The sequence below is a fragment of the Phascolarctos cinereus genome, unplaced genomic scaffold (genome assembly GCF_003287225.1).
Source record: "Phascolarctos cinereus isolate Bilbo 61053 unplaced genomic scaffold, phaCin_HiC Scaffold_4;HRSCAF=312, whole genome shotgun sequence".
NCBI lineage: Eukaryota > Metazoa > Chordata > Mammalia > Diprotodontia > Phascolarctidae > Phascolarctos > Phascolarctos cinereus.
In genome coordinates, this window is record NW_027555847.1 from 689,898,074 (window position 1) to 689,912,281 (window position 14,208).

General features: G+C 36.8%; 1 protein-coding gene across 1 annotated transcript in view; it reads left to right on the forward strand.

Moving 5' to 3' along the window:
* TMEM132D (transmembrane protein 132D) overlaps nucleotides 1-14,208 on the forward strand; it is a 940,028-nt gene that overhangs the window by 183,502 nt on the left and 742,318 nt on the right. The window lies entirely within an intron of this gene.

Below are 14,208 nucleotides of genomic sequence, written 5' to 3' on the forward strand. Positions count from 1 at the left end.
AATGAAGGGAGTTTCCTTATCTGGGAGTTCCCTCTATGAGTCAAATCACTGGTCCAGTCTCTATCCCTATAGAAGGAATGTAAAGGGTTGGAAGATATACCAAAATGAAGGAAAACACCTGATATATTTCTTGCTTTGAAAGGGATAAAATGATGCTTCTCTGTGTACATCCCTTGGTACAGTATATGTTCCTTGAGGGCAGGAACTTTTAAATTTTGTCTTCATATTCCCAGAGCCTAGCAAATCCTTTTACATACATTTGGCACTGAATTTTTGTTTATTGGATTAGATGAGGATGAATTCCACCCTGATCATTGATAATCATATTAATACTCATTACTTTTCTCTATAAAGGCACTCTACTTTCTCACTTCCCTATTTTCTTAAGGGTACCATCATTTTCCTACTTACTCAGGTTAACAACCTAGGATTTCAGTTTAGTTGTCCTATTTTCCTAGAGGCAGTTGGGCGGCTTAGTGATTAGGGGAGTGGACGTGGAATCAGAATTTACTTAGCATGTAGTGCAGTGGATAGAACACTGGACCTGGAGTCTGGAAGATCTGAGTTCAAATTCTGCCTCAGATACTAGATGTGTGATCTTGGGTGAGTGAGTTAACTGCTATACTTACCTCAGGTTTCCTTATCTGTAAAATGGGGTTAACAATAACACCTGCTTATTAGGGTTGTTGTGATGAAACAATGGGATGATATTTATAAAGCACTTTGCAAAGCTTTAAAAAATGATAGGGCAGCTAGGTGGTGCAGTGTATAGAGTGCCATGGCTGAAGTCAGGAAGACTCATCTTGCTGAGTTCAAATCTGACCTCAGATACTACTAGCTATATGACCCTGGGCAAATCATTTAGCTGTTTGCCTCAGTTTCCTCATCTGTAAAATGAGTTGGAGACAAAAATGGCAAACCATTCTAGTATCTTTTCCAGGAAAATCCCACATAATAACAACAACAACAGAATGCTGTGTAAATGTTACTACTACCACTACCACCACTACTACTACTACTACTACTACTACTACTACTACTACTACTACTACTACTACTACTACTACTACTACTACTACTACTACTACTACTACTACTACTACTCCTCTTCAGTTGTCCCTTTCATCCATCTTAGCAAATCTACCTCTGCAGCATTCTCTGAATCCATCATCCTCTTCCCTCACCTCATCCAGTTACCACTCTCATTCAGTTCCTTAACATCACATGCCAGGACAATTAAAAAAACATCTAAATGATTCTTCCTATCCCTAGTCTTCCCCTTCTCCTATATATCCTCTACATGGCTCCCACATTGATATTCCTAAAGCTCGGGTCTGACTGTGCCATTCCCCTGAGGACAGGGACTGTCTTATCTTTGTCTAGCATATTATCAACAGCATAATCTATTTTGTACTTTATAAAAACTTGTCCATTTGTTGTTTTATTTATATTCACATTTATATAGCACTTTGAAATTATAATATGCTTTCATCATAACTCTCTGACACCATCATCATCATCATCATCATTATCATCATCGCTAATGTTTATTTAGCACCCATTATGTGCCAGGCACTGTGCTAAGCCCTCTTACAATTATTATCTCATTTTATCCTCACAACCCCAGAAAGTAAGTGCTATTATCATCCTCATTTTACAGATAAGGAAATTGAAGTTCAAAGAGGTCAAATGATTTTCCCCCATTAACAAGACAAGTGAATATTAGGTCCAAACTTTGAACCCAGGTATTATAACTCCAAGTTATGTGCCCTGGCCTTATTTATATGCTACTTATTGTGACTGTATTTAGTTTGCTTCAATTTAACAGTTATTAGGCACCTACTGTTTGAAAATCCCTATGGAATATTTTAATTGCCTGCTATATTCCAGGCAACATGAAGACCAGTGCAGCCCCTACCCTCAAGATGCTGTTTACTCATGTTTTTCTGCTTATTAACCCTATCTAGACACCCACAGTATATTCCTTGATGATACCATTTCTGATCTTGAGAAGTACATATCTATTTGAAGGGAGCAAGCATACCATATACATATTATACAGTCTTTTTTTTCTTTTTTTCCTAATGATTCTACTCTCCTTTCTCTTTCTCCATTCCCTCTTACTTTTTTCTCCTCCTTTCCCTTCCCTATCTTTTCCCCTTTCCCTCTTACTTTCTCTTTCTCGCTTTGCCCTTTTGTTTCTTTTTCCTCCTTCATTTCCATTCTTTCATCCCATCCCTCCATTCAGTGTTTTTTTGTTATAAATTAAAAAAAGCTGTCATTCTGGGAACAAAATATTTAAGGAAATAGTTTTAGAGGCAAGAAATAATACCATTGAGTGCATGTATATTATGCATGTATGTGTGTCCTCATATGTATGTATTATATATGCACACATATGGGCATGCACACATGCATCTTGGTGTATGTTTCTGTGTGCAATACACACATGTGTATATACATTGGTATATGCCTGTTTGCATCAATATGTATATGCATATATGTATAGATGCACATGTACGTGTGAGTCTCGGTATATATTTGTATACATAAAGGTATATCTATACTTGTACATCTATGCATAAATGTACATACCTGTATATGTATGGATGTGTGTATGTATGCATATATGTACACATTGTTGTGTGCATATAATCACATATGTGTATACACAATATATATATTTTCTTCCTTTAACACTTTAAAAAAAACCCCTCTTTATTTTATCCTCCTCCTATTCTGAATGTCTCTTCCATAGTGGCAGCTACTTCACTGTGGTCTGTTTTCCCACCCTACTCACTGACAGTCAACTTCTCTTTTCCGCTCTCAGTGAGGACAAGAGGTGACCCTTCCCTCTGGAGACATTGTTCTTCCTGCTGCCCTTCTGTCTCCATCCTCCTCCTCCTGCCTCCCTTGATGGGCAGCAATCTTTCCTGTTCTCTTTTTGAACACAGCACACAAAAGAGAAGCAAGAAGGGAGACAGCCTAATAGGTTTGGTTGGAGGAACACTGACAAGTTGGGTGCAGTCTATTAACAGAGAAGAATGTTATTTCCAGAATGAAGCAAGAGAAATGTATAAACTTAGGTTGGGTTAGCTGTCTGAAATGTTAATGGAGGTTCATTTCTTTTACTTTCAAAGCTGTGGGGATTTTTTTTTCTTTTTTTCTCTCCATCAGTTCAAAATATATGCAACACTTTTAAGGCTGCGGTTTCAGCTTTTTCTTGCAGTGACACCTATTAATCTACCTGTACTTACATTCATGGTTTGGCTCCCTAATTTAATTTAATCATAAGTCACTTCTAAACACATCTCGTCCTCCAGGAACCAGTTCTTACTGTAGTTGGGAAAACATCAGTGAACGGGAGACTAAGCAATGGGAAGTCAAAGAAACAGAGGCTGAATTGTGGTGTTGTTAACTCTTTGAATGACCTTGGAAAATAACTAAGTAGAAATTTAAATATTGTATTAATGCTGAAAATGGTAATTATCAAAACAATCTGGTACTGGCTAAGAAATAAAGTGGCGAATCAGTGGAATAGATTAGGTATAAATTATATTATAGTAAATGATCATGGTAATCTAGTATATGATAAGCCCCCAAATCCAAGCTTTTGGAACAAAAACTCATTATTTGACAAAAACTTCTGGGAAGAAAGGATGACAGTATGGCAGAAACTAGATATATACCAACATCTCATACCATGTACCAGGATAAGGTGAAAATGACTATACATGGTTTACACATAAAAGATGATACTACAAGCACATTAAGAGAGCATGGAATAGTTTATCTGTCAGATTTGTAGATAATGGAAGAATTTAGGATGAAAGAAGAAATAGAGAATATTATGAAATATAAAATAGATACTTTTGATTATATAAAATTAAAAAGTTTTTGCATAAACAAAACCAATGTAGAAGCAAGTCTTCTGGGAGCCAAGATGGCGGAGTGAAAAGGTAGTCACTCTCACTCTCCCTTATCAGCCTCTGAAAACCCAGAAAATATCACCCCAGAAAAAAAACCCTGGAACACCTGAACTAGAAGAAAGATGGGGAGCAGCAGTGCAGCAGCCCAGCAAATGGGTCTCCCAGTGCCTCAGCAAAAATAAGGGAGGCAGAACTACAAGGGGCCCAGGTGGATAAGTACCCCACGGCATTCATCTGAAAGGAGGTGAAGAAAATAAGCTAAAGGCTTCCTAAAGCCCCAGCCTTGCTGATTCCAACCCAACACCAGGTGAGCTATCGAGCCCTGCAGCCTCCAATTGTGAAGAAATCCTGAAGCCCAGGTGGTAAGCAGGCAAACACCAACACCTGGACCTCCAAGTGCCTCAGTGAGGGTGGGGGAACCGGTGGAAACCAGCTCAGAAAACCACCAGGTGCCTCAGCACTCACGCAAAGGAATCTCCCAGTGCATTAGCAGAAAGGAGACAACACTGCAGGGGCCCCAGGCAGATAAACACCCTGCAGCACCATCTAAAAGGAGCTGAAGAAAGCTAAAGGAAAGGAAAAGCAGGCAACCTAGAATTGCCTGAAAGTTCCAGCCTTGCTGATTCCAGCCCAACACGAGGTAAGCTGCCAGAAACCTACAGCCTCCAATTCCCAGCATAAGAGGCCCCAGCACACAAAGCCAGTGACCAAGACCTAGGCTCCCAACACAAGAAGCTTGGGTCAGTGCCCTCTGTTCCCCAGCAGGAGAGCTCAATCTCTTTAAAGGCCAGGGAATAAAGAAACACCATGAGTAAAAAGAAACATACCATAGATTCATATTATGAGAAGAGTGAAGATCAAGACAGAAATTCTGAAGAGGACAACATTGTCAACAAACCCACATCTGCAACAACAAAAGGGAATATGAACTGGTCTGAAGCCCAAAAAGCCTTCTTAGAAGAGCTCAAGAAGGATTTTAATAGTCAAATGAGAGAGATAGAAGAGTTCTTCAAAAATACAATTGACCAATTGGAAAAAAAATACACTGAAAAAACAAGTCCCTAAAAAACACAATTGGCCAATTGAAGAAGGAAGGACAAAAACTAACAGAAGAGTATACTGAAGAAAAAGTCCCTAAAAAACACAATTGGCCATTGAAGAAGGAAGTACAAAAACTAACAGAAGAAAACAATCTGTTAAAAACTAGAATTGGACAAATGGAAACTAATGTCTCTATGAGAGAGCAAGAATCAGTCAAACAGAAACAAAAAAATGAAAAAATAGATGAAAATGTAAAATACCTCATCAGTAAAACAACCGACCTGGAAAACTGACTCAGGAGAGACAATTTAAAAAATATTGGACTACCTGAAAATCATGATGAAAAAAAGAGCCTGGATAGTATCTTTCAGGAAATCATAAAGGAAAACTGCCCTGAAGTCCTAGAACCAGAAGGAAAATAACCATAGAAAGAATCCACGATCACCACCTGAAAGAGATCCCAAATTGACAACGCCAAGGAATATAATAGCAAAATTCCAAAATTACCAGATGAAAGAGAAGGTGCTGCAAGCAGCCAGAAAGAAACAATTTAAATATCATGGAACCACAGTCAGGATTACACAGGACCTTGCAGCTTCTACATTAAAAGACCACAGGGAGTGGAACATGATATTCTGTAAGGCAAAGGAGCTTGGAATGCAGCCAAGGATCAATTACCCAGCAAAAATGAGCATCATTTTTCAAGGGAGGAGGTGGATATTCAATGAAATAGGAGACTTCCAAACTTTCCTGATAAAAAGACCAGAGCTCAACAAAAAATTTGATCTTCAAGTACAGGACTCAAGAAGGACTTAAAAAGGTAAATGGGACAGAAGATACAATATGTTAATAAGGGGGGTTGTTTAAATCCCTACAAGGGAATATGAGACTTGCAACCCTTGAGAACTGTATTGTTATTACACCTTGTTAAAGGAGTATACATAAAGAGGGTGGATATTAGTTGACTTTGATGTAATGATAAAAAAAAATCTAATCAAGTGGGTTAAATGGATCCAAATAAGTGGATCAATCTGATCTTAGAAAATGTACTGAGAAAGGAGGAGGCAGACAAGGGTAAATTACATTACAGGAAAAGACACAAAATCCTATTACAGCAGAGGGAAAGAAGGGAGAGGCGGAGCATTGTTTGAACCTTACTCTCATCAGATTTGGCTCAAGAAGGGCATAATATAATCAGTTAGGTATAGAAATCTAACTTGCCCTATAGGCAGTAGGAGGGAAAAGGGGAAAGAAAAGGGGAGGGAAGGGAGGAAGAAGCAGTAAGACTAAAGGGGAAGAAAAGGGAAAGGGATAATAAAAGGGAAGGGACTGAAGGAGGCAGTGGTCAAAAGCAAAACACTAGTGAAGGGAAAAGGAAAAAGGAGAAAGAAAAGCATAAATGGGGGAAAAGGATGGAGAAAAAGACACAGATAGTAATCATAACTGTGAATGTGAATGGGATGAACTCTCCCATAAAACGGAAAGATTGCAGAATGGATTAAAAACCATAATCCTACAATATGTTGTTTACAGGAAACACATTTGAAAAAGAGTGACACATACAGGGTAAAGGTAAAAGGCTGGAGCAGAATATATTATGCGTCAGCTGAAGTGAAAAAAGCAGGGGTAGCAATCCTGATCTCAGACAAAGCAAAAAAAAATAGATCTAATCAAAAGAGATAAGGAAGGAAACTACTTCCTGCTAAAAGGCACCAGAGACAATGAAGTAATGTCATTACTAAAAATATATGCACCAAATGGTATAGCATCCAAATTCTTACAGGAGAAGTTCAGGGAGTTACAGGAAGAAATAGACAGCAAAACTATACTAGTGGGGACCTGAACCTCCCCCTCTCAGCACTAGATAAGTCTAACCACAAAATAAACAAGAAAGAAGTTAAGGAGGTGAATAGAACATTAGAAAAGTTAGGTATGATAGACCTCTGGAGAAAACTGAATGGGGATAGAAAGGAATATACTTTTTTCTGCAGTACATGGCACATACACAAAAATTGACCATGTACTAGGGCATAAAAACCTCACAATCCAATGCAGAAAGGCAGAAATATTAAATGCATCCTTTTCAGATCATGATGCAATAAAAATTATATGTAATAAAGGGCCATGGAAAGATAGACTAAAAAATAATTGGAAACTAAATAATCTAATCCTAAAAAATGATTGGGTCAAACAACAAATCATAGAAACAATCAATAATTTCATTCAAGAGAATGACAATAATGAGACAACATACCAAAACCTATGGGATGCAGCGAAAGCAGTTCTTAGGGGAAGTTTTATATCTCTAAATGCTTACATAAATAAATAGAAAAAGAGGAGATTAATGAATTGGGCATACAACTAAAAAAACTAGAAAAAGAACAAATTAAAAATCCTCAACTAAACACCAAATTAGAAATATTGAAAACCAAAGGAAAAATTAATAAAATTGAAATTAAGAAAACTATTGAACTAATAAATAAAACTAAGAGCTGGTTTTATGAAAAAACCAATAAAATAGATAAGCCTTTGGTTAATTTAATTAAAAAAAAGAAAGAAGAAAACCAAATTACTAGTATCAAGAATGAAAAGGGCTAAGCTACCACCAAGGAAGAGGAAATTAAAACAATAATTAGGAATTATTTTGCCCAACTATATGCCAACAAATTTGACAATCTTAGTGAAATGGATACATATTTACAAAAATATAAATTGCCCAGATTAACGAAGAGGAAGTAAAATACTTAAATAACCCCATCTCAGAAAAAGAAATTGAACAAGCCATTGATGAACTCCCTAGGAAAAAATCTCCAGGGCCAGATGGATTTACATGCGAATTCTATCAAACATTTAAAGAACAATTAATTCCAATACTATATAGACTATTTGGGAAAATAGGTGAAGAAGGAGTCTTACCAAATTCTTTTTATGATACAAATATGGTGTTGATACCTAAACCAGGAAGAGTCAAAATAGAGAAAGAAAATTATAGACCAATTTCTCTAATGAATATAGATGCAAAAATTTTAAACAAAATACTAGCAAGTAGATTGCAGCAACTTATCACAAGAATAATACACTATGACCAGGTAGGATTTATACCAGGAATGCAGGGTTGGTTCAATATTAGGAAAACTATCAGCATCATTGAGCATATCAACAACAAAACCAACAGAAACCACATGATCATCTCAATAGATGCAGAAAAAGCTTTTGATAAAATACAACACCCATTCCTATTAAAAACACTAGAAAGCATAGGTATAAATGGAGTCTTCCTTAAAATAATAAATAGCATTATCTAAAACCTTCAGCAAGCATTATATGTAATGGGGACAGGCTAGAAGCATTTCCAATAAGATCGGGGGTGAAACAAGGATGTCCATTATCACCACTGTTATTCAATATTGTACTGGAAACCTTAGCTTTAGCAATAAGAGAAGAAAAAGAAATTGAAGGCATTAGAATAGGCAAAGAAGAAACAAAGCTATCACTCTTTGCAGATGACATGATGATATACTTAGAGAATCCTAGAGAATCAAGTAAAAAACTACTTGAAATAATAAACAACTTTAGCAAAGTTGCAGGCTATAAAATAAACCCACATAAATCATCAGCATTTCTATATATTACCAACAAAGCCCAACAGCAAGAGATAGAAAGAGAAATCCCATTTAAACTTACTGTAGACATTATAAAATATTTAGGAGTCTACCTCCCGAAACAAACCCAGGAACTCTATGAACACAATTACAAAACACTTTTCACACAAATAAAATCAGATCTAAATAATTGGAAAAACATCAGTTGCTCATGGGTAGGCCGAGCTAATATAATAAAAATGACAATCCTACCTAAGCTAATTTACTTATTCAGTGCCATACCAATCAAACTACCAAAAATTATTTTATAGAGTTAGAAAAAATAATAACAAGATTCATTTGGAAAAACAAAAGGTCCAGAATATCAAAGGAACTAATGAAAAGAAATGCAGGGGAAGGTGGCCTAGCAATTCCAGATCTTAAATGTATTATAAAGCAGCAATCATCAAAACTGCTTGGTACTGGCTAAGAAATAGGGAGGTGGATCAGTGGAATAGGTTAAATATGCAAGACACAGTAGTCAATGACTATAGTAATCTATTATTTGATAAACCCAAAGACCCCAGCTTCTGGGATAAGAACCCACTCTTTGAAAAAAACTGCTGGGAAAACTGGAAAAGAGTATGGCAGAAACTAGGCATAGACCCAAATCTCACACCATATACCAAAATAAAGTCAAAATGGGTTCATGACTTAGATATAAAGGCTGATACCATAAGTAAACTGGGAGAACAAGGAATAGTTTACCTATCAGATCTATGGAGAACAGAAGAATTCATGACCAAACAGGAGATAGAGAACATTATGAAAAGCAAAATGGATAATTTTGATTACATTAAATTGAAAAGTTTTTGCACAAACAAAGCCAATGCAACTAAGATTAGAAGGAAGGTAGAAAATTGGGAAAGAATTTTTACAACCAGTCTCTGATAAAGGCCTCATTTCTAAAATATATAGAGAATTAAGACAAATTTATAAGAACACAAGCCATTCCCCAATTGATAAATGGTCAAAGGATATGAACAGACAGTTCTCAGATGAAGAAATTAAAGCCATCTATAGTCATATGAAAAAATGCTCTAAATCGTTATTGATTAGAGAAATGCAAATCAAAACAACTCTGAGGTACCACATCACACCTATCAGATTGGCCAACATGACAAAACAGGAAAATGATAAATGTTGGAGAAGATGTGGGAAAATTGGAACACTAATACATTGTTGGTGGAGTTGTGAAATGATCCAACCATTTTGGAGAACAATTTGGAACTATGCCCAAAGGGCTACAAAAATGTGCATACCCTTTGATCCAGCAATAGCACTTCTAGGGCTATATCCCAAAGAGATCAAACAAATGGGAAAAGGACCCACATGTACAAAAATATTCATAGCAGCTCTTTTTGTGGTGGCAAAGAATTGGAAATTGAGAGGATGCCCATCAATTGGGGAATGGCTGAGCAAGTTGTGGTATATGAATGTAATGGAATACTATTGTGCTATAAGAAATGATGAACAGGCTGACTTCAGAAAAACCTGGAAAGACTTATATGGTCTGATGCTGAGTGAAGTGAGCAGAACCAAGAGGACTTTGTACACAATAACAGCCACGTTATGCAATGACTAAGATTGTTAAACTGAACCCTTCTCAGCATTACGAGGATCTAAGACATCTCCAGAGGCCTCGGATGGAAAATGCTGTCCACATCCAAAGAAAGAACTATGGAAGTCGAATCGCTATCACTTATTTTTACCTTCTGTTGAGTTTTGTTTCATCTTTCTGATGGTTCCTCTATTGGTTTTAATTTTTACTTACAACTTCACTAATGTGAAAATATGTTTAATGGGTATGTAAATGTAAAGCCTATATCAGATTGTTCCATCTTGGGGAGGGGGAGGAAGGGGAGAAAAATTTTCAACTCAAAAGCATATGGAAGGATTGATCAAAATAAATTAATAAAATTTTAAAAAAGAAAGAAAAACCAAACCAAACCAAACCAATGCAACCAAAATTATAAGCAAAGAAGAAAACTAGGAAAATAAATTTTTGCAACAAGTATCTCTGATAAAGACCTCATTTCTCAAATATATAGAGAACTGAGTCAAATTTATAAGAAAAAAGAAGTCATTCCTGAATTGATAAATGGTCAAAGGATATGAATAGGCAAATTTTCAGACAAAGAAATCAAAGCTATCCTTGGTTATATGAAAAAAATGCTCCAAATCAGTATTGATTAAATAACTAAAAATTAAAACAACTTTGAGGTATCACCTCACACCTATCAGAGTAGCTAATATGACTAAAAAGGAAAACATTGGATGTTGGAGGGTATTGGGAAAACTGGGACACTAATGAACTGTTGGTGGAGTTCTGAACTGATGCAACCATTCTGGAGAGCAATTTGGAAGTATGCCCAGAGGATCATAAAACTGTGCATACCCTCTGATCCTACAATAGTCCTGCTAGGTCTATATCTCAAAGACATAAAAAGAGGGGAGGAAGGACCTATTTGTACAAAAATATTTGTAGTAGCTCTTTTTGTAGTGGCTAAGAACTGGAAATCAAAGCGATGCTCATCAATTGGGGAATGGTAAATAAGCTATAGTGTATGATTGCAGTGGAACATTATTGTGCTATAAGAAATGACAAGCAGAATGATTTTAGAAAAACCTGGGGAGACTTACATGAACTGCTGCATGGTGAAGTGAACAGTACCAGGAGAACATAGTACACAGTAACAGCAATATTGTTCAATGAAGAACTGTGAATGACTTAGCTATTCTTAGCAATATCATGATCCAAGACAATCCCAAAGGCCTAATGATAAAACATGCTATCTGCCTCTAGAGAAAAAAACTTATGTTGATTAAATACAAATTGAAGTGTACTATTTTTCACTTTCTTTCATCCAAGTGTTCTTATACAAAATGACTAATATGGAAATGTTTTTCATAATTGTACATGTATAACCTATATTTGATTGCTTACCATCTCAGGGAGGGAGGGAGGGATAGAATTTGAAACTCAAAATTTTGATTAAAATGTTTTTTTTTTTCAAAAAAGATGGGAGGCAGCTAGGTGGCACAGTGGATAGAACACTGGCCCTGGATTCAGGAGGACCTGAGTTCAAATTCAGCCTCAGACACATAACACTTACTTGCTGTGTGATCTTGAGTAAGTCACTTAACCCTATTGCCTAGCCAAAAGAAAAAAAGAGAAAAAAAGAAAAACAACAACAACAAAAAAAGGTTGACCAAGAGTTGGTGAAGAACAGTGGAAAGAACAAGGAATTAGAACTATAAGTCCTGGATTTCAGTCCTAGCTGTCATTAACTACAGTATAATCTTGTAATTAAGTTCTCAGGGCCTCAGTTCTCTCATAAAGTAAATGAAGAGAAATGGAGAAGATGACCTCCAAGGTCCCTTCTAGCTCTAAGTAAATGATCTCATAATTCCAAATAACCCCCTCCCTTTAAAACAGGCCTGTACAACATATGGCCCTCGGGTGGTACATTGTACAGGTTGGTTTTACATCCTCTACATTATTTATGGGCCACAGGTTTTGCAGGCCTGACCTAAAAAACCTCTTGCTTGTAACATGAAGCAAAACAAACCAACTCATTGGTCAAATCTAACAATATGGACCTTATTAAAAACCATATAGCTCAATGTTTACCTAGCTATTGAGATGATGGAGGGAGTCTCAATTTCAAATGCTACCCTTTTGCAGAAAGACTTTCTTTCCCAATATGATCAGCTTGGAGAGCCTTCTCTTCTAAGTGGACCTTCTGTATTTCTCTATGTGTTGTCTCCCCCATTAGAGTGTAAGCTCCCTGAGGACAAGGATTATATTTGCTTTTCTGAGTATCTCCAGCAGTTAGCACACTTCCTGGCACACAGTAAATACTTAAAAGATGGTCATTGCTTAATTGAAATCAGTATTGGCCTCTATCTTCATCAGTTTTCTGATTCCTCACTATATTTTCCTTTAAATTGTTGTGGTTAGTATATAAATTGATCTGTTGGGTCTAAAACAAGAGAGGCAACATTGGAAGCATATTTATTCTTTTCCATTTTTATAATTCAACAGGCTTTTATGTGATACCTGCTATAACAATACTACTACACTACTACTAATACTAATAATAATAATAGCTAATTTTTATATAACACTAGTATGTTTCAGGTACCGTGCTAAAACCTGAGGATGCGATTCAATGTGACAAGCATTTCTTAATTGCCTTCTATATTCCAACTCCTCTGAAGAGCTGGGAATAATTAAATTCAAATCAACAAGGAATTATTAAACACCTACTCTTGTGCCAGGAACTGTGTTGGAAGTTGAGGAGACAATCTGACAAGCATTTGTATTATACTGCAGGCTCTGTGCTATGCTCTGGGGATGCAAAGAAGTAAAAAAAAACGCCAAGAATGATTTTAATCAATAGTAACAAAATTACCCAGCATGACATTAATATCTGACATTTGTAGAATCAGTTTGGTTTGGTTGGTTCCAATCTGATTCCACTTGCATGATTTAGTTAAATCTTCACAAAATCCTCAGGAGGTAGGGATGCCAGGCATTATCACCCACATTTTATGGACAGAGAATCTGAGACTGGGAGACGTCAAGTCACTTGCCCAAGGTCACCCAAAGGACAACTAGATCTCAAACCTATGTTCTAAGCTCAATGTTCTTCATGTCATAGTCATACCATATTTCTCTTCAGGCAACATCCTGTAATCCATCAAGAAATTAATCCTATATATCTAGATGGGTTTGTTGGCTAATGACTCCAAGATACAGTTTATGGGAATAAACACACACACACACACACACACACACACACACACACACACACACACAAGTTAGATGTGTGTGTTATTGGAAACATTTTGCTGAATCACTTTTTTTTTTTGCCCTTGACTCAAGGACACTGTGATGGTTGGTTAGGCTGGTAAGAAAAAGCCCTTTTTGATGGGAGGTGTAAAGGTACTCTGTCTAAAACTTGCTTGAGTCCTTTGAGGGCTGTAGGGGGCATCCCATCTGTCATGTTGTGGCTTCAGCTATCCATCAGCCCAGTACCACATCTTTGAGGCCCTTACAATGTTTCCTCTCTTCCTTTCTGGTGGCTGTGTCTCACTAAGAGTAAGCCAGACACCTCCCACCCCTTTCCTTTTTCTCTGCTGTCTTTTTGGGCCCAGGCCAAGGGCTTGAAAACAATGATTGTGCATCACAGGGAGAGTGAGGCTTTGATGCCAGTCCAGAAAACAAGCCCTAGGAGAGCCCTGCTGAACACACATGCCGAGGAGGCTTTGGAACTTCTGTCCAAATATTTCCTTTGTCAGAATGAAATAAACTTGTAATCACTAGAGGATAACACTTAATCAAAAGTTTAAAGTGGTGATAGTGACTGGTTTTAGGCAAATACAAACAGCAGTGGCACCCTGGATGAGAAAAATGAGCATTTTCTGGTAGAATGTGTGGTTTAGGGAGTCCTGTTCAATGTGTCAAAGCTACCTTCTTGTCATAGAATAATTACTACTTAAAAAAAATGCATCCTGTATGATCAATTACTGTTTCTGTGGGATCACTGAAAAGTAACCTCATGGCAAGAAATCTTAAAGGAGAAGGAAGG